Source organism: Myotis nattereri (assembly GCF_964212035.1).
Source record: "Myotis nattereri genome assembly, chromosome: 11".
NCBI lineage: Eukaryota > Metazoa > Chordata > Mammalia > Chiroptera > Vespertilionidae > Myotis > Myotis nattereri.
In genome coordinates, this window is record NC_138086.1 from 40,816,101 (window position 1) to 40,844,056 (window position 27,956).

Sequence of the window (27,956 nt, forward strand, 5' to 3'; positions counted from 1 at the left end):
GGGCCACACCAAGGCTCCGGGGTCTTCACGGCCGGGCAGGCCCTCACGGGACCCGGCTCAGAGGAGAGGGATGCCGGCCTGGGCGGGGAGGGGCCCGGGTGCTGAGATGGCGCCCCTAGGATCGCCCTGGCTGAGCCCGACTAGCTCAGGCTGGCATCGGCCAAGCCCCCTGGGCCACCGCGCAGCCACCAAACAGGAGCAGCGGGTCTCCCGTGCTGTGCGCTTCCCCCTCCTCCAGAGGGAGCCACCGAGGCGGAGGGGAGGGGAGGGCGGTGCGCGGTGCGGTCTCACCAGGCGCCTCCCAAAGCCGGTGCTGGGTGTCGGGTGGATGTTGGACGGGAGGTCCGGATCGCTCTTCCAGGAACACACAGTCCAGGGGCTCTTCGTCGTGTCCAACAACAGGAATGCAGCTGAGACTGACACCCATTTCTCCCCCAGATGAGCACACCGTCCGCAGGCCGGAGGCACTGGGCTGGCTGGGAGCAGGTGCTGCACCCCGAGGTGGGTGTGGAAGCGGCAGCATCCGGGGGGGATCTGTGTTGTCCCCACAGGTAGGGAGACACAGGGACCTGGCCCGCAGCCCCAGCTCGGTAACTCGGTCACACCGGCCACCTGCACAGCGACCTACATATACCATGGTTCCCGGGGCAGAGCCCGCAGGGCGGAGGGTGGGAGGGCCTGGGTTATTGCTCCCGGGCTGCTGGGACACCAGGCAGCTCCGAGCAAAAGCTAGAACGAGAGCCAGAGAGAGCTGCGTGCTGCTGTGAAGGTCTTCAGAGCATGAGGCCAAGTGAGAAGCAAAATACAGAACTGCAGGGGTGGGGGGAGGAATGTGTCAGCATGTGCTTTTATTACATAAACAAACAAAAAATGATACAGCTGATGAGGGAACTGGGTGTGGCAGACATCTTTAAGATCATGCTGAGCTTTGAACTTCAAGCTATCACCCAGCCGGCTGGTGTGGCTCAGTGGATTGAGCATCGATCTGTGAACCAAGAGGTCCCAGGTTTGATTCCCAGTCAGAGCACATTCCTGGGTTGTGGGCTTGATCCCCAATAGGGGGCGTGCAGGAGGCAGCCAATCAATGAGTCTGACTCATCATTGCTGTATGTATCTCTCTCTCCCTCTCCCTTCCTCTCTGAAATCAATAGTCCTATATAATAAAACCCTAATATGCAAATCAACCGAATGGCAGAACAAGTTGCTATGATGTACACTGACCACCAGGGGGCAGATGCTTAACGCAGGAGCTGCCACCTGGTGGTCTGTACACTTCCACAGGGGGAGCGCTGCTTAGCCAGAAGCCAGGCTCACAGCTGGTGAGCGCAGCTGCATGGCGGGAGCCTCCCCTGCCTCCCCCACAGGCCGGTGGTAAGGAGCAAGGGGTCCTGGACTGCAAGCCCCCTGGAATGCAAGAGAGATGTCTGACTGCTGGCTTAGGCCCAATCACCAGGCCTAAGCCAGCAGGCAGACATCCCCGGAAGGGTTCCAGACTGTGAGAGGGCACAGGCAGGGCTAAAGGACCACCCCCCAAGTGCACAAATTTTGTGCACTGGACCGCTAAAATATATATATATATATATATATATATATATAGCTATCATCCAGCTCATCAAAAAGTTAAAGCCTCTGTAATAGCTTGAGATTCAGGTCAATGTTTTGCTCATCTCTGTCTCCCCTCCCCCTTCTCCATGGCTTCCTCCCTCCTACCCCCCTTCACCCTCCCCCTTCCCTTCTTCATGGCACTCTCCCCCTCCCCCTTCTCTGTGGCACCCCCCTCCTCCGTGGCATCATTTGCAGCCCAGCTCCAATGACAGCTCCTCCCGATGCCCTGCCAGCTGTCATCACTGTCTCCCTGTGTCTCCATAACGCACGTCTATACGTTTATTAAAGCATTTATTTCGCTCAGCCTTCCACAATAGTTATTAATTAACCTGCCTGTCTCCCCCAAATGACAGATTTCTGAGGGACAGAGTTCATCATAGTGTGGCAGCGGGGACACTGGCTGAGGAGGGAGTAATTAGGGGAACCCTGAGAGTGCTCCGCCCAGGAGGTGACTGGGGTTCTCCCTGGACTCAACTGGGAGCGGGACCTGCGGGAACAGGTGCCCGTCTCTGGTCTCTGGGTTGACCGTGGGATGCCGTGGGCAGGCCGGGCTCCCTTTTCCTGCTTCAGGCTGTGGGGTCGACATAAGGCGGAGAGAGGCAGCTGGCTATCTGGTGGCCTGTGTTCTGGGTCCAGGTGAGGCCCAGGTGGTTGCACAGCCGGGGAGGACACGGGCAGGGCTGCCCCTGACCAGCCCCCAAAGGGACCTGGGAACTCCGGGGCGGGGGGTGGGGGGGGGGAGGGAGGGGCTCTCCCGCAGGCCATGCCCACCTCGTTGTGACTGTGCCCCTAGGGGCATCTTTAACTCCCTTTTGCAAGTGCTCCTGGGTCAGGAGACGGAAGATAAAACAACCCCAAATATTTTCAATTGAGGGGTTATTTTAAAGCAAATACGTGAACCTGGTGAAAGGGAGAAAGAGAGTGAGGAGGGAGTGTGGGAAAGAGAGGCTTTGTAATGACTTCCACGTGAGGACAGCCTGGGACCCCTTTCTCCAACCTCATCTCCTTCCCTCCTTTCTTTCGCTTTATCTTTGGAACACATCATAATTCCCCAACTTGTACACTATTTCAAGCCTCTGGAGTCTTACTTGGACTGCTCTGTGTCCATGTAGAGTTCTTTTTCCCTCCTTTTGGTACAGATTCAAAACCCTCTGCCTTTCTCCTTTCCTTCTTCTAGGGAAAAAGAAGAGAGTAGAAGAGCCCTGAGTGCTTTGGCTCAGTGGACAGAGCATTGGCCTGCAGACTGAAGGGTCCCAGGTTTGATTCCGGTCAAGGGTATGTACTCTAGGAGCATCTTTCTAATTACCTTTTCCTGTCTGTGCGAGGTAGTCTCCCCTGGGGCCCAGTGCTATCCTGTGCTTATCTCTGTCATGGTTCTAGGCATATGGGATGGAAATAATCACTCTGATCCTCTTTTCTAATTACAGTGCTTCTCAACCTTCCTAATGCTGCGACCCTTTAATACAGTTCCTCAAGTTGTGGTGACCCCCAACCATAAAATTATTTTCGTTGCTACTTCATAACTGTAATTTTGCTACTATTAGGAATCGTAATGTAAATATCTGATATGCAGGATGTATTTTCATTGTTCATGACCCACAGGTTTAGAACCGCTGGTCAATAGAGGATCCAGAAATTGACCCAAGCCATTATACTCAATTAATATTTGACAAAGGAGGCAAGAGCATACAATGGAGTCAAAACAGCCTCTTTAATAAATGGTGCTGGGAAATTTGGTTAGATACAAGGAAAAAATGAAACTAGATCACCAACTTACACCATACACAGAAACAAACTCAAAATGGCTAAAGGACTTGAATGTAAGACGGGAAAGACTCCATAAGCAGCAAAATTGCAGACATATGTCATAGCAATATCTTTATAGACACAGATCCTACATCAGAAGTTGATAATTACCATGAAGAGAAGTAAAGTGAAGGATGAGGGGTGCCAGGGTAAGGGTGCACAATATTAACATAACTTTTATAAAATCACTTTCCTAAGGGATGGTATCTACAAAAAGACCAGATGGAAGTAAAGGACAAAATCATGCAGCAATTGGAGGGAACAGCAAGGGCAGAAGTGCTATTTGTGGCAGGATGTGGGGTATCAAGAGAACCACCAGGAACGCAGAATTGCTGGAGTGGACAGCATGTGAGGGAGGATAGTAAAGGCCAGGACAGAGAGGTCACCCTCTGGGGCTGTGAAGGTTGTTGTAAGGATAGTGGGTTTACCCTGAGTGAGATGGAAAGAAACGGAGTTGTGCACAGAAGTTAGGCATGATCTGATCTGTATTTTACAAGTTCATCCTGGCTGCTATTCTTTTGACAACAGAAGGAAGATGGACCAATGTCAGAACAGAATACCTACCTAAGAGGTATAGCAATAATCAGGTGGAACATTAAAGTGCCTTAAACCTGCACTGTAGCAGTGGAGGTGATGAGAAACTTTGAAATCTGCATGTCTATTGAAAGCAAAACCATGCCATTTGATAAGGGATTGGATGGGCGAGTGAGAAAAGAAATTGACAAGAATGATGCCAAAGCTGTTAGCTTTAGTTACTAGTAGGTGGAGTTGACAATCTGACAATGAGGAGAATCTCAAGTGGAGCACATGATAGGAGGAAGCGGAGGTGTCCAGCTTGGAATATATATCAGAGATGCTTAATAAACTTCCAAATGGATTTTTCAAGGAGTTTGTTCAACATGATTCTGGATATCAGCATAGAAAGCCAGGGTCCAGAGAGAGAGTTTAGATGGAGAAGATGTTCGAGTATGAAGCCCTAGGACACTCTACAGTTAAAGGGAAGACCATAAAGAAAAGCATGTGGTGTCTTAGAAATCAAGTGAAGGAAGTACTTCAATTTTAAAGGAGTGTGATACACTGTTTTAAATACTGTTATTAGTTCAAATAAGATAAGGAAGAGGGCATTTTTTACAAAATTAAACATACTCTGACCATAAGATCCAGTAATAGTGCTCCTTGTATGGACTTCAAAGGAGCTGAAATGTATGTCCACACAAAAACTTACACATGAATATTTACAGCAACTCTTCATAATTGCTGAAATGTGGTAGCAATAAAGATGACATCCAGTAGGTGAATGGATAAACTACTGAATATTATTCCAAACAATAGAATACTATTAAGTGCTATAAAGATATGAGCTATCAAGCCATAAAATGATATAGAGGAAACTTAAATGCATATCACTAAGTGAAACAAAACTTATATGATTCCAACTATATGAAATTCTGGAAAAGGAAAAACTGTGCAACAATAAAAAAAAAAATCAGTGATTGCCCATGGTTGGGTAGAGGAAGGGATGAATAGGCAGAGCGCAAAGAATTTTTAGGTCAGTAAAAATACTCTGTGTGGTACCACAATGATGGATACATCTATAATAATAAAAGTGTAATATGCTAATTAGACCAGACGGCCTTCTGGAGGAAGCCAGGGCTGCGATAGAAGCCAGGGTCCCAGGTGCCTGCTAGGGGCCGAAGGGAAGCCCGGATCCCAGGTGCCAGAGGGAAGCTGGCAGCTGGGGCAAGGAAGGGCTACTCTTGCACGAATTTCATGCATCGGGCCTCTAGTAGTTATATATTTGTCTAAATCCATAGGATGTACAAGAGTGAACTGTCATATAAACTATGAACTTTAGGTGATCATGAGGTGTCGATGTAATTATTCTTGGTAATAAATGAGACCACTTTGGTGGGGAAGATTGGTAATAGGGGGAGGCTGCGAATGTTGGGGCAAGATTTATGTAGGAAATTGCTGTGCTCTCTCCTCAACTTTTTTATAAGCCTAAAACTGCTCTAAAAATAATCTAAATTTTAAAAGATGGATTTCAGTTTGCATCTCACTGGGATTGATTCTGGGATCCAGTGTGATACAAAATGAGCCCTAGGCACTTCACATTTTTCTCTAACTATGATACATCTCAACTGAGCTTGTTGTAATAAATATGGTTTGTCAGTATTTGTAAGTGTACTTTTTGTCAGAAATGCATGGAGAGTTGGTAAAATACAAAGTCTCTGACTAAGCACCTATTTTGACACCAAACATTCTGGCATACATTGCAGATGGTATCCAGGCTACACCAATACTTTAATAACTTGTAATGACTAAATTACGTTAAATGTATATAAGAATATATATATCTGTGGTACATCTGAGGTCCAAATATTAACACTAGTGCTTGAAAAAACTATTTACTAAGTATTTTAATATTTATAACCAGGTTGTTAAAGCTCCAGATCTGCCAAAATTATAGAAAACCAGAGATTGCATAACATAATTTGGCAACAGCTGCAATTAATATCCAAAATACTTTTTTATTTCCTACCCCTATAAAAATGTCAGGCTTAGTAGAATGTAATCAACTGGAATGCAAATGTCATCCAACAGCATCTTGAATACTGAGAAGGTCAAAGAAGCACAATCCTTAATGTTTAATCTTTCAAATATGAAGCATTTGGGGAATTTGACACATTAGACTTCAGGTGTTCTCTTTTCATGACAACATTATCAATAAGAGAGGAAAGTGGAACCACAGTAATATGTTATGTTGACAAAGACTATAACTACAATGGAAAGGGGAACATTTCCTATTCCAATTTATTCTGGACCTTTTAAAAATGTTCAGAAATGGCAAAGCATAAATAAAAAGTAAAATCCAAAACATTTTTTTAAAAACATTATAATATGTCAGACAAAAACAAGTGCATTCATGTGAATTAATAGCAGGTTTAAACATTTTATTTTGATCTACTTTTAAATTTACATAAGTTACAAAAAAGTGTAGAGATTTCCTGTATGCCCTTCATCGAGCTAGCATTTTATATAACAGTAGGATATTTCTTATAACCAAATAATTAACTTCGGTACACTAATATTAATTAAATCACAGAAGTTATTTAGACTTTAACAGTTTGTCCACAAAGGCCCTTTTTCTTTTACAGGATTCAATTCAGTATTCCATTATACACTTTGTTGTCATTTCCTTTTGGCTAAATCTAACCTATGACTGTCTTCTTTTTCATTTTCTTGACTCTTGAAGATAACTGGTGAGATATTTTGTAGACTGTATCTCAATCTGTATTTGAAACTTGTTGGTTTTTTTCAAGGTTAGAGTGAGGTTATGCATTATAAGGAAGAATAACAGAGAGGTTATATGCCCTTCTTAATACATATTAGAGGGTAAAATACCAACATTCATTCCTGGTCATATTAACTGTGACCACATGATTAAAAGGGGTGTCTCCCAGGGTTCCCCAATTGTTCTTCCTTTTGTAATGACCAAATATTTTGAGGGAGATACTTTGAGATTATGCAAAAAACCTGTTTCTGCTCAAAATTTCACCCACATATTTCACATCCAGTACAATGGTTCTAATGGTGATTTTCTATATCCTTCACCCCTTCTACATTTAATCAATGAAATACATTGGCATGTAAGAAGAAGTTATTATATATCCCCCATTTATTTCTTCCTTCAGTATTTTTTTAAATTGGTATGGATTCATAGACATTTACTTTATTTTGGGATTGTCATCCAAAACTATTGCTACTTATTTTGTTGCTCAAGCTGCTCCAACTTTAAATATTGGGAACTCTTTTTCCCCTCACCTTTATGGAGACATTTAATGCCTGTGCCCTTTAAGCGTGATTTCACCAACCTACCCATCCCTCCCCTGCCCCCCCCCTTTTTTTTTTACCACTTTCTCGCTTTCCAGCACCACAAGAGTTTCCAGGCCCTGTTTATACTTTTCTTGCTCTAGTTCTAGAACCCTTTTATTGCAGTATGGTATTAAGAAACTGAGATCTGAGAACTAGTATGCTCATCGCTATCTGAGTGTCACCGCTTCTTGCCTGATAGTGGATAGATCTAAGGAATATATATGCTCATTCATACATGCGTACTCAAAGTTACTAATATTTATTTCTATGTCAGTACATATATTTTAACAATCTATGCCCGAGTCTGTACTAACACCTCTATCCAGTGTTCATTCCAGCCTTCTTTCTTTTCCTTATTTGTAAGTTCTTTTCCTACAGTAAGAAAACTGTCTCTCTCCTTGACTATATCCATTTTCTACCCTATTTTGCTAATAAAATAGCTTCAAAATTCCTAAACCATACCTCTGTCTGAAACAAATTTACCAACTGGAGTACAACATTTTTGTTCAGTTTTTTTTTGTTGTTGTTGTTCATTTGTTTGTTTGTTTTTCCCTTAGCTTCACAGTATCCAATCAAAATACTGTTTTCTCAAGTTGCACAGGCCAGCTTTTTTCTTTCCCATACTACTCAATTTAGTATCTGATTCACTGAAAAATAGGCTCACTTGTCACAGTCTACACTCTATCTCTCCCCCATATGCTAGTGAGTTAAAAAGAACTATGATAGAGTAAAACAGTTGTTTGTGGCACATTCTTATCAGTTTTAACAAATGCATAGAGTCACCGAGCCATGGGCATAGTTCTTTGCAGAACACTGAAGTCCCCTATCCTATCGTGCTAACAATGACTCTACTCTTACCCCCTCAACACTTGGCAATCACTAATCTGTATTTCTTCCTAACTTTGCCTTTCCCAGAGTGTCATATAAATGAAATCACACAACATGAATCTTACACTTAAACACGTGCTTTTCAGATTCATCCACATGGTTGCAGGTGTCAACAGTTGGTCCCTTTTGGTTGTTCAAGCAGCATTTCATTCCATAGTGTGCCTCACCTTGTTAACCATTTAGTTCAGGCATGCCTGAGTTGTTCCCAGTTTGGAGAAATGATAAAGTTGCTATTCAATTTAGTCATATTTGAATCTTTACATTTTTAAAAAACATATATGTGTGTTATGATGGTAAACTGCATTCTAAAAGTATTTTTAAAATGAAAGAAAAAAATTCCTATAAGTCTGTCCCCCACTTATTTTATTAATATGGTTGTAAACTGACCCCAGAGCTACTCTGATCAAAGTTTAGGGACACATTTACTGTGTCATTTTAAAATACTTATGATAAGATAGTTTAAGAACCAACTAAAGGTTGACCATTTGTGGTGGAAAATATTTTAATTTTCTCAAGGAATATTAAACATGCCCTAAAAGACTATTGAAAATAATATTCATAATGCGTTTACTTTGTCTAACACAAATAATTACTTTTAATTATGTGCTTACTATATAAAGTCTAAATTATTTCTAAAATTCTAAATTAGTTTTGAAAGATTTCAGATTCCTTGTGTGTACTTTGTACTAAATATCTCAAATAAATTACTTTATAGAAACTACTTTATTCCAGTTTTCCAAACTATTTTGGGAACAGAAGATAAGGTTTGTCTTAAAAAGTGTAGCTACTATCCATCTTTTTCTCTCTAAAATTGCATTTCAGATAATACAAAGGATTTTAAAAAGTGGTTATTATTTTACAATGAAGCTACTTAATAACTAAAAATTACACTGATTGAATGGTTACAAGACCAAGTACTAAGGAAAGATGATTTTAATAATCCTTCCTTTATCTAGACATGCTGGCGCTTTTATTCATAAATGAAACTTTTACTTCATTACCATTATAATAAGTAAAAGGAATGCCTTTGTCAGAGGCGAGCATTTGTCATCTTCAATTAAACGTCAGCACAACTTTGTGTTCGGGACACACATAGAAGAGATGAACCAATCCAGATCGTTACTTTTCACTTACTACATAGTTCTCTCTATTGCTGTCATTTTTTTATGTGGTAAAAAAATTATTAAATTGATGTGTTATTTGGCATTTTCACTTTTTTTTTAATATAGTTTATTGATTTTTTACAGAGAGGAAGGGCGAGAGATAGAAAGTTAGAAACATTGATGGGAGAGAAACATCGATCAGTTGCCTCCTGCACACCCTCTACTGGGGATGTGCCCGCAACCCAGGTACATGCCCTTGACCGGAATCGAACCTGGGACCCTTCAGTCTGCAGGCCGATGCTCTGTCCACTGAGCCAAACCGGCTTTGGCGATTTTCACTTTTAAAATGAGTGAATCAAAGTTTTGTTTCCAGTTAATATTATTTAAAAATAATTAATCATAGTGTTCAGTTTTGTTAGATATAAACTTAAAAAAAAGTAATACAGTTAGATTATATCATATGTTTTTAATTTTCTATAGTGTGAAACAACACATTGTCTAATGGAGACTTAATGAACATTGGAGAATTTCTAATTTATGTAATTTTCAAAATGTTATTAATGTCTTGGGGTAATTTTATATAAGTTCTGTAGGTGCCCCAAGATTTATTACATAGTTATCTAAACTCTTACAGTAAAGTATATATATATATATATATATATATATATATATATATATATATATTTAATTTCACCTGAAATTAATGCAAAAACTCCTAAAATCTGATAATTACAGTAAATGTATGTCTATTTAGGCATAACTGACAACAAAGAGTAGTGAGGAACATAATTGGCCATTGACTAGAAATAAGAATAACCAACTTACTCTAAAATACTATGAAATCATCATGGGTTTGATAATGAAAAACTCACTTTAAATTCCAGCATAGCTATCTCTTGGTGTGTGTGTTTTTTTATTTTAAATATAATTATCAATATTTAAACCAAACACTGCTAATATTTTTTATATTCTTAAGGTACTTACAGAAAATAGAAATCTCCTAATATAATTTGTTATTGTCAACAGTAAGTTTCAGAAATTATACTCAGCAAACACTGATGTAATCTGAGAGGTGTGCTTAATTTTATTGACTGCACAATGTGGAGGACAAAGGCAGCTGTAGAAGCTATTAATTGGAAGCTCTATCAAATTTTGTAGTGATCACATTACTGTTTTTTTAATCTAACAATGGGAAAAATAAAGATAAGAGATAAATTCTGCCACCTAGAAATAGTATTTTTAAATATGTTATTTAAATTTATTTTTATTGATTTGAGAGAGAGAAAGGGAGAGGGGAAGAGAGAGAGATACATCTATTGGCTGCCTCCCCCAGACACCCTGATGGGGGATGGTGCCCCATAACCTGGGCATCTGCCCTGACCAAGAATTGAAACAGTGACCTTTGGGTACATGGGACAATGCCAACCAACTGAGCAACACCAGCTAGGGCTAGAAATAGTACTTTCAAATTAAATGATTCAAAATATCATAAGCTAATATAGATAAACTAATTTCCTAATTATTATAAACTCCTAATATTCTTTTTTAAATGGCATAAACTGAAAATAAATACTGTAAAAGAAAATATAACAATTATCTTGTTCCTTTATTTACCTCAGAGTTTTTTGGTGTTTTTTAAAAATATTCCTTTCTTTCTGCCTCTTCAGTTGCACTATTTGGCAGACATTATCATTTCAAATGCTTTCATATAAATAATACCAAATGACAGTTGTCAAATTATTTTTATAATTATGGACTTTTTAAAAAAGGACCTTGTTAGCATTTTGGATTTTCTGTTCTTAGTCCAAATAATTTATAACAGTGTTCTGATGCCTGTCATCTTAACAACTTTTGCCAAATTTCATAATAACTGACTGAAATGTTCTCAAATTTATGTGTTCTTTCTCTGATATCATTTTTCAGATTCATTATTCTGAATTCAAAAACTATGTTTTCTTATTTCTAAGAATGGTAAAAACATATTCAGGACATTAAAAATCTGATCATAGATTCTTATAGTAAGTAAAAAAGTACTCATTTTGAAATAAAGATGATAGTTTTATGTGTTTTTTTTTAATTTCTTGAGTTTCTTAGAATGAGCAAATATGAATTTGCACTATCATATGTTCCCCAAATTCAGTGACTATATGTTCCTATATTGGAACTTTATGGTATGGCTAATGTCTTCCCTAAAAAACGGCATAGCATGACATGCTTAATCTTAAAAAATCAACAAAGAACCTTACTCCTCAATTCAATACATTATTTGCTTTTCTTTCTGAACCAGAGGCCCAGTGCATGAAAATTCATGCACTGGAGGGGGTGGTCCCTCAGCCTGGCCTGCACCCTCTCACAGTCCTGGAGTCCTCAGGGGATGTCCTACTGACAGCTTAGGCTGCCACAGTCTGGCATCCCTCTGCGGGAGGCGACCAGGCGGGCCCCCCAACCACCCCTCTGCCGCCACTGGTCACTTTTGCCTCCCATCCCCCCATCACCGTTCCCTCCGTCTGCCTGCTGGCACACGCCTTGGCTGGCCTGGCGCCACCTGCTCTCCAGTCCCACCCCCCGCTGACTGGTCATGCTGCTGTTTGGTCAATTTGCATATTATGCTTTTATTATATAGGATGACAAGTCTTTGTCACCAGACCTTTATTTGTAGGACTATGATACTGTGATAAAATTCCCATATTCCTGCCTTTTCTGTCACTTCTGTTGCCAACCTTTCCTCCCTCTCCCTTTCTCCCTTGGAGCTGTAGAGGAACACAGCTATTTTCCTTCTCTAAGAAGTTGTTCTTCAGGAGAGAGGTGGCCATAGTGGCAGCCTCAAGGTCATCCAGAATACATAAGGAGTTCCTTTTGGACGAATAAAACTTAGGATATAAATAATATACATTTAAATATCTGAAATTACATAATGCTACTTCCTTTTTTAAAGCCTCTCCGCTTTTATTTATTTATTTTTATTTTTTGCACTGAAGGAGAAAGCTCATTGGCACAGTCATTCTTTTACTTGTTAAATTAACAGGGTAAAGCAATGGTTTTTTAAACAGTAAAAGCTGCTTTCTCCCAAACTAGGTTTCCCTTGGTATTAGCAGTATGTGGTATCAGATTAGAGAGGGTTGTTTTTTTTGGGGGGAGGGCAGGAAAGAGTAGGAGCAGGCAGTACTGTGTAAAACCTAGCCTATCTCTGGCTTAGAACATGAATCTCTTTGTGTGAGTGACAAAATATGTAGCATTTGCCAGTTCACTTTGCTTCTACCTTAAATCATGCAAGCTTGCTTCAGTCACAATGTCTATTGAACAAGCAGAAAATATGTCACAGGTTCAAGGCATATCTCAAAGCTGCAAAGTTTCTGAATCTCAAATCAAACCCATCATCTAGATGTGCAGATTTCCTCCAACTTGACCTTTTTTAAAAATTAAATTTGTTTGAGTGACATTGGTGAATAAGACTATATAGGTTCCAAGTGTACATTTCTGTGATACTTGATATATTTTATTGTGTGCCCACCACCCAAAATCAATTTATCTGCCATCACCAGATATTTGGCCCCCTTTATTCTTTACTATCCCCAATCCTTCTGGTAATCACCATACTATAGTCTGTGTCTATGAATTTTTGTTTATTTTACTTTTTTGTTCATTTGTTAGTTTCAGTTTTATATCGCACATATGAGTAAAACCGTATGGTTCTTAATTTTTTCTGACTATTTCACTTAGCATGATATTCTCAAGGTCCATCCATGTTGTCATAAATGGTAGTATTTCATATTTTCTTACAGTAGTGTTCCACTGTATATATGTACCACATCTTCTCTCCAATCATCATTCGAAGGACACTTGCTTTATTTCCATCTCTTGGCCACTGTCAATAATGTTGCAATGAACATAGGGTGCACATATTTTTGTGAATAAATCTTTCTAAATTTTTTCAGGTAGATACCCATAAGAGGGATTGCTGGGTCATATGGAAACTCTATTCTTAATTTTTTGAGAAACCTCTATACTGTTTTTCATAGTGGCTATACCAGTTTACATTCCCACCTATTTTTCTTTATCTCTGCTTTATTTTCTCTCATCTCTTCCTCACTGAGTTTCCTCAGGGCAGATGTGTCTTACATTTATAATACATATCTTTTAAAGAATTAAAGAGTATAACTCTCAGTGATGAATGTATATAAATATGGATACTGTTCCCATTTGGAAGGTGATGTATGATATTCATAATTATAAGCTATATTAAGAAACAAGTATGCAAGAATGTAATCTTTTTACATTTCTTTTTTTTTTAACTGAGCCTGTAGTCTGAAAAAGCAGTAGCCTTAGTATCAGACAATTAAGTAACTTGATCTTTTCCCCTGAAATTTCATCTATATTTTTAGATTATTTAAAAAGTAAATTAAAGTGATAAGAGGAATCGACACTAAGATCAGGGCCTGGTATCCACAGAGACTTACATGGTTTCATCTCCTCTTTGATCTGAGCTCAGTCAGGTGATTGCTGAGTCTTCCCTCCACATTCAAGGCCTTTATTTGCATCCCTTGCCTTCCTCCTCTCCCTGCCTCTAGCCTTCTGCATGCCACATGTCTCTTCAAGCTCAAAGCAATGAAAACCACTGAAGACAAATTACCGTAACAAACTTGAATGTACTTCGCAAACATAATATTGAACAAATGAAGTCAGGTACAAAATGCTTTATGTTTGACAATTTTCAAAAATAGGCAAAAGTAATCTATGGTGTCAAAAGTTAAAATGGCAGTTAACTTGTGGAGCAGGTGTTAAGAGAAAATGAAAGGTGCTTCTTAGATCATCAGCCCTACATAATCTGGGTTCAGTCACTTGGGTTTCTTTATTTTTTTAAATTCATTTAAATGTCCGGATGCACCCCAACCAGTCTGGCTCAATGGATAGAGCATCGGCCTGCGGACTCAGGGTCCCAGGTTCGATTCCAGTCAAGGGCATGTACCTTGGCTGTGGGCACATCCCCAGTAGGGAGTGTGCAGGAGGGAGCTGATCGATGTTTCTCTCATCGATGTTTCTAACTCTCTATCCCTCTCCCTTCCTCTCTGTAAAAAAATCAATAAAATATATTTAATAAATAAATGTCCAGATGCATTTATAATTCATACGCATATCCATACAAATTAAACTTATCAAAATTGTTTGTGTTTTGTAACTAGCAGTTGACAATCTCAATTAGAGGGCTGAGTCTCCAACATTTTCACTTAAATATCTACAGAGAGGAGTAGGAAGGAATCCTACCCTATAGTCCAGTCAGCACGCTAGGGCTTGTTCCCTGTGTAAGCAATTCACTCTTGCTATTTTTAGATATGTTTACTAATGTAATACTGCGCATTTGATACTCTCATTATCTCTAATCTTCATCTCGAGTATCTATCATTTTTTAATTTCCCCATACCTGCTGTTGCTTTATACTAGCTAGACACATGAATGGAAAATAAACTAATTTCATCACACTGTTAGCTGAATCTACCTTTTTGCATTCTCTAGTTCACATCCTTTTCTTTTGACATTATTTGTTCATAGAGACACTGACAAGATGCCAAGTTTAAAAATATCCAGTGACAACGATAAACCTAATTTGGCATTATGTTTTCTGATATTTGGCAAATCTCAGTTTGTTAAGTTTTGATGGTAAATGATGGAAGAAAATTTGTCAGTAAGAAACAAATAAAAAATAGAATAATTAATTCTCAATTAAATTTTGGGTAATCAGAGCTAGATTTGGGTTATATATCATTTGCTGGTGAAGTTCAAGACAGTCTTAAAGGGCATAGTTCACAAGGCCATCCAATTTTTAACTCTTTAATCCAGGAATCAGGATGTTCCTTTCATAATGGCTCCCTCATAAAAGGAGTTAAAAGCCCTCCTTTTAATTACCAGGAAAATATGTGGCAAATCTTTTATTTCCTCCTTAAATTTTAGAAGAATTTGTTCGTAGGAAACATGAGGCTAAGGTTTTAGTTGGCAAATTTTTTAACAATAGATTCAATTTCTTCAGGCGGTATTAGACTATGGAGGTTTTCAATTCCTTCTTCAGGTCAGCTCTATACGGTATATATTGTTATTTATGTGTTGAAATTTATAAGTACATTTTTTTTTTTTGCCAGCATTTTCTACTATCTTCTGCCACTGTGGTCCTAATTTGTTCCCTAAGCACATTATCTCTACATGACTTTCCATAGTGCCTCACTCTGAGGCTGCTTTGGGAAACTTGTAAAACTTTTTTTAATTGGTGAATTTTTTTCTTCTCTTATATTAACTGAAAATGGACTTTTCCGGTTGTTTGTCATTTTACTTTTGTGCATCATGCAAGATAAGAATATTTCTGTCTCCTACTATTCTGTTCATAATAGAATTCTTCCCTGTCCATTTTGAAAATAGAATGAGAAAAAAATTTCCTTTCCTAAATCTCTTTAATGTTTTCCTCTAAAGTAGTGCCCACAGTTGCCATATATTTAAATTATTTGTGAAAGTACATTACCCCAGATTCAAGAATTTGACAATATACAAAGAAATAAACATATGCTAGAGGTGGTATTAAATTTGGGAGGGGGATTGGCAATAGCAGTACTAAAACAATAAACTTGAGATCATTGAAAGTATGAGTTGCTTTATATTTTGAAGGAAGAGGTAGGACAGAAATTTTATGTGGCAAAGTTTTTGCTCAGAATGGCTGTGGCAGTGGGTTTATTGCTTCAGAAGACTCGTCTTCAGTCAACTTAGAAATTTGAGACGACCCTGCAGACCAGTTTCCCAAGATTGTGGCAATTATTAAGGAAGCAAAGTTTCATAGCCTGTAAAGTAAGGAAAAAAGACTAGCTAATCCCTATATTTAAAAAAATGTACATTCTCTTAATATTCACTATTATTCCTAGGTATACTAATACCTGATTACTTAGAGCAAGTATGCCATTAGTTTTTTGATGATTCTCTCTTTGTTGTCGTAACAACTATACTTCTTACGAATTCCTAGGACAGAAACATTCATTTATACTTGATTTAACATTTTTACATGTCATTTAAAATTGTTACATGTCATTGAGCTATTTATATTTTTGCTATATTTTTAAGAAAACAATCACCTAAAGCTTTGCATTCTGTGAGCAAATTACAAACATCCCTATCAGGAAAAATATATCTTTTGGGCTTTGAGCCCTGATTTAGTGTTTAGACTAGAATACCCACAACCCCGTCATTTATGTGAATGCTGGCACTGCTTTTACCTGCAAGGCAGAATGCTCACCAAGTGGAACTGATTCTTTTGGGGCAGCAATGTAACGCCTCTAAAAACATATATCAGCAAAGTACACTCACAAGGCCAGCAGTTTCCATCCTCTGTGCTAAGTACTGAATTGCTTTTTTTAATGCTTTATTTCCCGTCTAATAGTATGGACACTGATAGGATAAAGTTTATTGTTTTAAAACACTATCAGCATAAAAGTGTAGATAGCTTTTCTAAAAATAAGATTTAGCACAAACTCTACTATGCTCTTTAGCAAGATTACTATATTTGCTGAATATAGTAAGATTTACTATCTGTACTGACTTATTATCAAAAGAGAAACATTGAACTCTTTTCAAATAGGAAGATTGTTTTCACAATTACTCTGACTCTGATTCTCCCCTTCAATGTTTTCCTCTAAAGTAGTGCACACAGCCCTAGCTGGTTTGCTCAGTGGAGAGAGCCTTGGCCTGAGGACTGAAGGGTCCTGGGTTCGATTCCAATCAAGGGCACATAACTCAGTTGAAGGCTCCTCCCCTTCCCAGGCCCTGATTGAGACTCTTACAGGAGGCAACCAATCGATGTGTTTCTCTCACATCGATCTTTCTCTCTGTCTTTTCCTCTCTCTTCCAACCTCTCTAAAAATCAATGGAAAGATATCCTCGGGTGAGGGTTAAAGTAGTGCACACAGTTGCCATAAATTCAACTTTCCACACCCCCGAAAAAAACAAGCTTATAGGCATAAAGAATGAAGCTGCTGTTATAAATCCTATAATACTATATTTACATCATAAAATATAATGTCTCTGGAGTATGCTGTCAAAATGCAAACATCAGAATCCAGGCATATCTCATATCCAAAGTAATTTTTCGTTGTCTTTCTAAAGAAAATAGTAGCTGATATATATCATTTATTTTCTACACAAAGAAGTGGTAAGGAAAGCTTATATTTTGGACATGTTTTAAATAGAAATATTTTTAAAGATATAATAAACCCATAAAATTCAACCACTCATGTATATATAACTCATCACAATGAAAATACAGTAGCTAATTTTAACATTCTGCTTCTTCAAACATATCTTCTTGTCAATATCCTTTTAAAAAGAAAATATACATCGTTGTAGCACATCTTGTTTTTTATGACTATTTCTACTAGACTACTAATAATTAGAAAGTTTAAAATTGCCATAGTTTCATAGAGGAGTTACATATGAAAGTTACTGCTGGTGATTAAGTTGATGTCTTGCAATCTCTCCTATTATTACCATCCCATCTACTGCCTAAAATAAAAGAGCAAGATAAATATCACATGATCTTACTCATTTGTGGAATAAAATGAACAACATGAATTGATGAACAAAAGCAGATCCAGAGACAGAGAAGTATCGATCAGACTGTCAAACCTCAGAGGGAAGGTAGGGGAGGGTGGGGTAAGGGGGAAAGATCAACCAAAGGACTTGTATGCAGGCATATAAGCCTAACCAATGGACCCAGACACCAGGGGGGTGAGGGCATGAGGGGGGTGGGGGGGGGAGGAATGTGGGGATAAAGACACATATGTAATACCTTAATCCATAAAGAAAAAAATTAAGGGGAAAAAAATAAAAACAAACCTACCCATTGCTTTATGAATCCCCTCACACACACACACACACACACACACACACACACACAAATATAAAAATTTAAAATAGCATTATAAATTAGGACCTAAAGAAAAGGACATATAGTACTATTAGAAGAGATTTCCTAATTTCAGTACTAACCAACTGTATTAGATAAATGGGAGAGATTTTATTCCCCTTAAAGTTGAAGTTTATACTCAGCAGAAAACTTGTTTCACTTCTCTGCCTTGTTGTGTATACTGAATCACTACTGTTTTGCAAATAAAAATTGGTTAGTCCTCCAATTAGATATTTTCATCCTTCATTTCTTTTTTTGAGTTTATTTTTTAAAAAAATTTTAGGGTTAAAACAAAATTGAGAGGAAAACACAGAGTTTTCCCATATATTCCTTGCCTTCACTCATGTATTGCCTCCCCCATTATCAGTATCACTCACCAAAATGGAACTTTTTATTTTTAACCAAGAATGAACCTACATTGACATGTCATAATCAACCAAAGTACATAGTTTACCTTAGGGTTCACTCTTGGTGCCTTACACGTTATGGGTTTGGACAGAGCATCATCACATATATTAATCATTACAATATACAAAAGTATTTCCACTGCCTTAAAAATCCCCTGTGTTCTGCCTATTTATCTTTCCCTTCTTTCTCCCCTGCAACCACTGTTTTTTTCAAATTGTCTCCATAGTCTTACTTTCTCTGGAATGCCTTATGTTGAAATCATGTAGTATGTAGCCTTTGCATATTGGCTTCTTTCACTTATTAATATGCATGTAAGTTTTCTTACATGCATATTAATAATAGCTTATTTCTTTTTATCACTGAATAATATTCCATTGTCTTGATGTACCACAGTTTACTTATCCATTCACTTATTTAAGCACATTGTGGTTCCAGAATCTATCATTGTTTTTGTTTTTTTATCATCTAAAAAAATCTGTTCTTCAAATTACATGATTTATATTCATTTACCTTCAAATTCACCAAATTTTCCTCTGTCATCTCCATTCTCCTAAGCCCATTTACTGAATTTTCATTTCAGACTAGAGGCCTGGTGCACAAAATTTGTGCACAGAGGGGGAGGTGTCCCTAAGCACAGCCTGCACCCTCTCCAATCTGGGACCCCACAGGATCAGGCCTAAACCGGCAGTCAGACATCCCTCTCACAATCCAGGACTGCTGGCTCCCAACCACTCACCTGCCTGCCTGCCTGCCTGCCCCTAACCGCTCCTGCCTGCCACCCTGATCACCCCCTAATCATTCCCCTGCCAACCTGATCGACGCCTAACAGCTTCCCTGCCGGCCCAATTGCCTCCAACTGCCCTCCCCTGCCAGCCCAGTCATCCCAAACTGCCCTCGCCTGCCGGCCCGGTTGCCTCCAACTGCCCTCCCCTGCCAGCCTGGTTGCCCCTAACTGCCCTCCCCTGCCGGCGATCTTGTGACCACAGGGGGGCAGCCATCTTGTGTGAGGGTGTAATGGTCAGTTTGCATATTACCTCTTTATTATATAGGATAATGTGCTTTTCATTTTTAGAAAATTTATTTGTTTTTTTTTTAAAGTTTATATTTCCCTGCTGAAATTTTCCTTTTTGTTAATTTGAACATATTTGTATCAGTGTCTTAAGCATAGTTATAATAGTTTCATTTTTTGTTTACTAATTCTGATATGTTTGTTATCTTGGATAATGACTGTTGATTATTCTTTCTCTTAGAAAAAGTCTATTTTGTTTTTGTTTGGTTTGTATGTTAAATCATTTTGTAATATATTCCCAGACATTTTGAGTGATATGTTGAATAATATCTGGACTCTGTAATATTCCCCTGAAAAATTTTCCTTTTCAAATAGCATGCCGTTAATTTGGCTAAAATCCACAGTTAAAACTGCCTTAAGTGTCTGATAAGCCAAATTTCAAATCAGTAATTTTTACTTTAGTGAGGCTGCTTGGAATCTATCTTATTTATTCCTGGGTTAGGGTTAGTCAGGCATTTAGGCAAAGTTCATTCCTGACAATTTTCACCTTATTTTCCAACACATGTGTTTGACTGAGTTCTTTTAAGCACAGGATTTAATCTGTCACTTAGACACACTTGGACTTCAAACTCCCCCATTATCAATATCACTTAAATCCTTCAGGATTAAATATACAGAAAAAGGTGTGATCTGATGACATCACTCCTTCAAATGTTGACTCCTTTCCTCTGTTTGTTTACTCTCCATGTACTAGTATCCTGCTTATTTTGTTGTTGCTGCTGTTGTTTTGGGTTGTTATGTTTCAACATTTAGTTTTATCTGTAAGACATTTGATTTCATCAGAGTTATTTGTTCATACTGGAAGCAAATGTTGAATTAGTTGCCTTCCAAATCCAATTTGTAACCAGGAAATGGAAAGCCTTGTGCCCCCAAATAAAGACATTAAGGCCTAACCAGAAATTTTGTCAATGACACAATATACACTGCAGTTTTATCAATAATACTTGGTGATGAAAGAAACACAGAATCAACTTTCCAATAGAATGTGCCCCTCTTTATCCATTTCTTCTTGACATGTCAGACATTTATAAACTACATGTATATCTATGCACTTGTAATATAGCTATTGAGAAAGTTATAACACCTGGCTTTATAGAGCTTATATTTCAGGAGAATGAGAGAAATATGAAACAGTAGGCATGTAAGTAAGAAATCTGTTTCCTATAGAATGTAATTAGTGTGATGTAATTAGGGGCATGGAAACAGGTGTGAGAGAAAGTGGTGCTTGAGGTTTTGCAGATGTAAACAGGTGTGTTACTCCACTGAGAAGTGGGGTAGTGAGCACTGTCATAAAGAAGACAAAGGGATTTAATCTAGTGGATGTCTGGTGTCCCCTTTCTTCACAGGAAAGGCCTCTAGGACCTGTAAGCAAGGAGGTCAGTGTGTCAAGAAGAGAGAGATTCATGAGGTGAGTAGTGGGAATCGAGGACAGAGAAATTATGTAGAGCCTGTTTGTACATGGTCTGATACCAGCTTTTACAGTGAATGTAAAGGGGGAGCCATTAGAAGGGCTCAAGCCCTGGGGTGACACTATCTGATTTAGACAAAGCATCAAATTGGCTGAGTATTAAAAGTAACCTGCAGCAAAGAAATTTAGTAAGAAATTGTTCTGCACCAGTATAAGCTTATGGATAACAAATGCTATGGCTTAACCTGACCTTGTAATTCTTATGATTGCAAGACACCCTCAACAATCATAACTTTAAAAGATTTATTAAGTTTATTACTCACAGTTCCTGAAAAGCACACAGCAAGTTCGTGGGTAGAGAAAAGGAGAACCACGGTCCTGGGCTTCTGCGTTTGTTGGGGTCAAGGATGGGGAACCTAGAGCTTGCGGGTTCATTCTTTATTGGTGAATTTGAAACATAAGCACCAGAATTTAAAGCGTGAGAAAAGGGAGCAAATGATTATCCCCAGGGTTCAGTTATGGAAACCAACCAAGACCTCAAAAACAGAGGAGACGAGGACCAAGGAGGGCCGGTGGGGAGCCGTACTGCCTGGCTCTTTACCCTGCCTGAGGCTGGCCACAGGCGTGTTCCTGATGGCCAAAACTGAAGTGGCTGCCTGGGCAGGCAATCAAAGCTGTGTCAGGCACTTGCATTATAAATCAAAGAAAAATCCAGCTTCAGGACGTACACTATAAAAGCAATCAAAGTAATTTTAGCAAGTTATCCACATTGGGGAATCATACCAGGCAATTACCCAGTAGACAGATTATGAATATTTTTCAAAAGCAGACAAGAAGATTTATGATGAATTATTTGTGGGGGGTAAGAAAAGCAGAGAAGTTAAGATAACTCTGAAATTCCTGGCTTGACAACCTAAAAATACCAAAATAAGGAAGCTTATTAAGAAATATTGAAATGAAGTAGATGTGTTGTGGGTGGAGATCAAGACTGGTTTTAGACATACAGAGTTTGAGAGGTCTTGTCTGCCATCACAGTGAATAGACAACTAGATGTGTGAATCTGGGGAATAAATCTTGACACATGAGTCACACAAAAGTGTGAGCTAGAAATATCAGTGCATTAGGTTTGTACAGATATACGCTATTCAAAGCCATGAAAGTGGATGCCAAAAGAGTAAATGTAGTCACAGTTTAAAGAAGGACCACTGGGTCTTGAAGCTCTTTATCATTAATTCACAGCAGTCCTTGAGTTATCTCTATGTTAGTGGTTCTCAACCTTCCTAATGCTGTGACCCTTTAACACAGTTCCTCATGTTGTGGTGACCCCCAATTTCATTGTTACAAATTGAACATAATTAAAGCATAGTGATTAATCACAAAACCAATATGTAATTATATATGTGTTTTCCGATGGTCTTAGGTGACCCCTGTGAAAGGGTCGTTCGACCCCCAACAGGGTCGTGACCCACAGGTTGAGAATGGCTGCTCTGTATGGATCTGTGACTGACAAAACGTGAAAGTCACTCATTTTCATGTATAAGATCCTCATTTTACTTGGGAACGAACTGAAAGAGAGATGGGTAGGAATATAAAATAATTTATCTAATGTCAACAAAAATGTAATAGAGTTAAGATATCCCACATACTTACCAATAATTAAAAGACTACTCATAAAATAAGAGGGGGAAAGGTTAGCAAGTATTTCTCAGATAAGACCCAAAGGATAGATGTCTATGTTTAGCAAATAAATAATTATAAAGTCTTTCCTGTGCTTAAATTAATTAAGGATGGACTTATGCTAAAAGATGCATATGTACAACTAATATACTTTAAACTATCAAAACAGGTGGCTGTGAGAGGAGGGTCGCCTCCCCTGCTGGCCCCCTGGGTTCTTGAAACACTACTTGAGTGGATCCATGGTGCTGTTTGTTGTCACCTACTACAGAGAGGCTGGCATGTTCCAGTCCACAGTGCTAACATCAAACACACTCAGTCAGGTAGAGGGCTCACAGATGACTTTTCTTCCATGAATAAATTCCCCTATCCTATCTTAAAAAAATTGTGAGAGAGTGAAGTGTTGTGTGAATTCAACATCTTTTATCACACTTCTACTATTTTTGTCAGTAACAGAATAAAAGAAAGGAAAGCTATATTGTAATTTCAGAGAAAATAATATACACAAAAGCATAGTCAATGATGGTCTATTTGAATTTTATAGAAACATTTACTGAACTAATAGACTCTCATGCTTGAACTCCTAAATTTCCTCCGTTATGTATTAGATGAAACATTCTGTAATAAAATATTTTATCTTTGTATACAAAAATAAAACTCTCCAGAAAAAGTAATATTTTATGTTTATATGGAAGCATTTAAATTGAAGAATTTCAAGAATATTTTCCCAACTTTATAAATAACATCATTTCACACACTGTTGGATTTCAGCTGCTATTAAGTCACTAGTCATCACCAGCAGACAGTAATTCTCAGACTATAAAAAAAATAATGTCCTATTTAATGGACTGGGATCTTAAATATATGGAGCATGTTGACTGTTGCACATCAAACAATATCTAGTCAATAAATTGTAGAGCAACCTTATTTTCAGAAGTAGATATTTCTCTCTAAAAGAATGAATTGGAAAGTAGAGACTAGATAACATCTTTCATTCTCTATTGGGTAATTGTGTCATACTCCCTACATGCAACTTTTTCTATGCCCTCCCTACTCATACAACATGATTCTATACATAGGGTTCCAAGATCAACATTAAGCTTTCTTACTAAGAAAATCATGTAGCAATTGATGACTAAATAGCCATGGTGAATGGCTATATGGAACCATCCTCACTCACTTCACTAAGATTCTATTGATTTCCCTAGTAATATGACATCTCTGATCTGCCAATATTTTTTTTCAAATTACAGTTTATATTCAATGTTATATTGTATTAGTTTCAGGCATATTGCATAGTGGTTAGACAATCATATAGTTTACAAAGTGTTCCCCCTGATATTTCTAGTACCCACCTGGCACCATACATAGTTATTCAGTATTATTCACTGTATTCCCTGTGCTGTACTTTACCCATGACTATTTTATAACTGCCAATCTGCCAATACTTTCCATAATTTGAGAAATAAGCTCTTTAGTATTGATTGATTTTATTATAGTCCTATATTAGGTCTGCTAATTAGTAGGGACAAAGACATGTTTAAATGAACTATACCCAGGGCAGAAAAAATTTTTACTTACTGTCTCCAATTTGCCTTCTTGATGCTCACAGATTCCTATTCCTAGAGCCATAAATGTAATTGGAAATGCAGTGTCACGACCGTTAGTCTCTCTTCCACTAATCAACCTAAGTATAAAAATTACTGCATCCTTACTGAGATCTATAATACATTTATCCTTTGTGAGGACTCATTCTTACAGCATGTTCTAATTGTTTCCACCCTTCCTAAGGCACCGTTTCTTCTCTGATTTTTAATATGGTTTATTATTTAAATACCCATATTTTTATACAGCTGGTCCCTTTTGGTTATCGAGTTTCACTCTGAATTCTAAACAAATGGGATGGAGTTATTAGTATTCTGGGGTCTCTAAAGCATTATGTAGTTTTTAATAATTTAGTCCTGTTTTGTTTCACATAGCACCTGATCAGTACCCAATTTTTAAAAATCAGGAATAATGTTTTTCTTCCACACTTCCAAATGGTACTCTATGGAGAATAGAAATGGCAGTCTATGGTGCTGTCAGCCAGACTGGAGTCGAAGCACATGACATGATTAAGGTTCTCCCTTCAATAGTTCTCATAACAAACAGTCCTTCTTGAATGATAATATTATTTTCCTTATTTTATAGATACAATAAGTAGGATGATAAAATATAATTTACTTAATTTATAAAGATTACATAGTATAGGTACATAAACAAACAGTGGAGTCTGTATCTTTAATTCATATTTTGCCCTCATCCACTTCTATATTTTTTAAATGATATTGTCACAATTATGTCACAGATTATGCTGAATGTTTTTATTTCCTCTTATGATTTACATTGTGAATACATTTTTGAAATTAGCAGTGTGTTTAAATATATTGGTCTTATGGTACCTTTAATTTTTGTTCATTTTTTATTTTTTATACATTTTTATTAATTTCAGGGAGGAAGTGTGTGTGTGTGTGTGTGTGTGTGTGTGAGAGAGAGAGAGAGAGAGAGAGAGAGAGAGAGAGAGAGAGAGAAACATCAATGATGAGAGAGAATCCCGCATACCCCAAACTGGGGATGGAGCCTGCAACCTGAGCATGTGCTCTGACCAGAAATTGAACTGTGATCTCCTAGTTCATAGGTCAATGCTCAACCGCTGAGCCACACCAGCCGGGTCATTTCTTTTTTATTTATAAAAATTTAGATACCTCTTAGTTCAAAATCCCCATACTAGGTTAAGTGAGGTGAATGTCCAGGGTCACATTTACTGGCATATACAAATGCTGTATTTTGGTGTCTTGCTCCTAGTAAATATTTCTTTATTTTTTCCTATAATGCATTACTGTTTGATATCTAAAAGAAAAATGTAGGTAAAAACCAATTTATTTTCTGTTTTAAAAGATAAGAGCAAATTCAAAATGGAAAAACAACTGGCAGGAAAGAGCTAAAATATAAGAAAAAGCAACAGATCATAGCCATCTGAAAGACAAAAAAGATATGTTGAAAATGTAAAGTAAATAAAGCATTTACATTTACTTTTAGAAGAGCTTTCCATTTATAATTTTTAACCTCTCTGAATTTCTCTGGCATTTTGTTATAATCATATGTTTTATGAAACATATATTCATTTATATTCATATATAGGGCAAGGAAAAAGTAGGTTTATAATTGTGACTACATGAAACAGAGTTTATTCTTATGTTATTATTTGTTAATTATTGTATTGTTTTCCATACAGTGAGCTGTAGAAACCAACTTTTGTCCCGCCCTGTAGAGTCATATATTTCATAATATTCATATATTTTAATGTAGAATTACATATATGTATTTAATTTCCTTAGCTGACCACACTGCTTTCAAGTCATACATACCAATTGACCAACCACATTACACAGCTGTTTTTTTGTATAAAGCAAGAATTCATTATCACCTGACATTGTTGCTCTTAATAAATATTTTAGAAAATAAATGAGTCAATAAGTGAGTGAATTTGTCAATGAGCTAATAGTTCCTGCCAAATCTTGTTAGAAGTAAGTGGTTAACACTACTAATTGAGACCATTATTGATTCATGATTGCTAACCTCAGCTGGGGCCTCAGGAATGCTTCATAATTCTGTTTAAATTTTTACCACTCCCTTCAAATTCACTATGCAATTTCTTTAAGCCTCTATTACACAGTGAATATTAAAGTCACTAAAAAGGAACCTCCTTAAATCTCTCACTTTGCCTTTATATTTACAGTTCTATAGTACTCATAAATATAGAAATTCCTTGGGATAGAAATGGGAGAGACTAGCAGCGCAGACTTAAGTGAGGCCTGTGACCTGCACTGTTGTTCACCAGTTGCAGCAGAAAACAGACATAAAATGAGGCAGAAAAATACATTTGACACTGTGCTTCCTTTGTCATATTCAGAACTTCTTATATTCCACATTAAATCCACTATGCCCTGACTATCCCAGGTGATGGTTGGTTCTGATCTCTGACAAAGCAATATCAATGAGATTGTGACGAACAAGCTTTTTCTTCACAGTTGATTCTGGGAATACAATTGTTTTCTTCATCTCCATCACCCATTCTCTATTTCTCATACTCTCAGTTAGTATTTCAGCTTATCTTGGTGAGATGGCCCAAACTTTCATTTCTAAGGAATGTAGACCCTTGACTTCCCATGTCCTTTATCAGTCACAACTCAAAATTTTCTCTCATCACCAGATACAGAATCAATAAGAGAATGCTTAGTGAATCTTCCAAGTTTCAGACTTATTCTACTTCCCCAATACAGTATCTAATCTAAATATTTATGATAATTAGTTTAATTACCCCAAATCATATAAATTGCCTTTGATTGATGGTCATTGTCATGAGAATAAGTGGCAGTCATAGTTTCAAGTTCATCAGAATCCTTTATTTGTCCTCTGGTTAAGGTACCACACAACCCAGGAAATTGGATCTCTAAACCAAAATATCCTGAAGCTGTGGGCACAGGAGACACAAAATCTGTGAGTCACAGGAATGATGGTAAAAGAGGCCAATTCTACTTCTACCCTTCAATTTCTAGAAATATCTTTCTAGCTGTTTAGGACTTAGCAATTTACATTGACCATTGTTTCCACATTTTGAGGGACAGAATCCACAAATGACAGTCAGTCTCATGCTGGCATCTGACTTGATCCCAATGTTTTATGAGGCTGACTGTTTTAAGATAGTGGGGGATAGGATAGGACCAATGGTTCTGAATGTCATATCTCCTTTATTCACATGTTAGATATCAAATGCCATGCTTATAAATCAGGCATTCTGAAACAATCTGATAGTAATGCTGCCTGAGGCACCATGAGCAGGGAAGGCAAATACATGTCTGTGATTCCTGTCAATCCTAGTAAAGATAAATGATTTTCCTCCCCAGGGCAGAAGAGTTCCAATGCATTCAACTTGACATCAAGTGGCTAAATGTTTTCCACCCACCATGGTATTATAGTAAGGGCTCAGCTTTGGTCTCAATTGCTGGAGGATTAGACATTCACCAGAGGGAGATGTTATATCAACTTCAGGAAGAAAGACAGCATATTTTTGGTCCCAACTTTTTTTTTTTTAAATATATATTTTATTGATTTTTTACAGAGAGGAAAGGAGAGAGATAGAGAGTT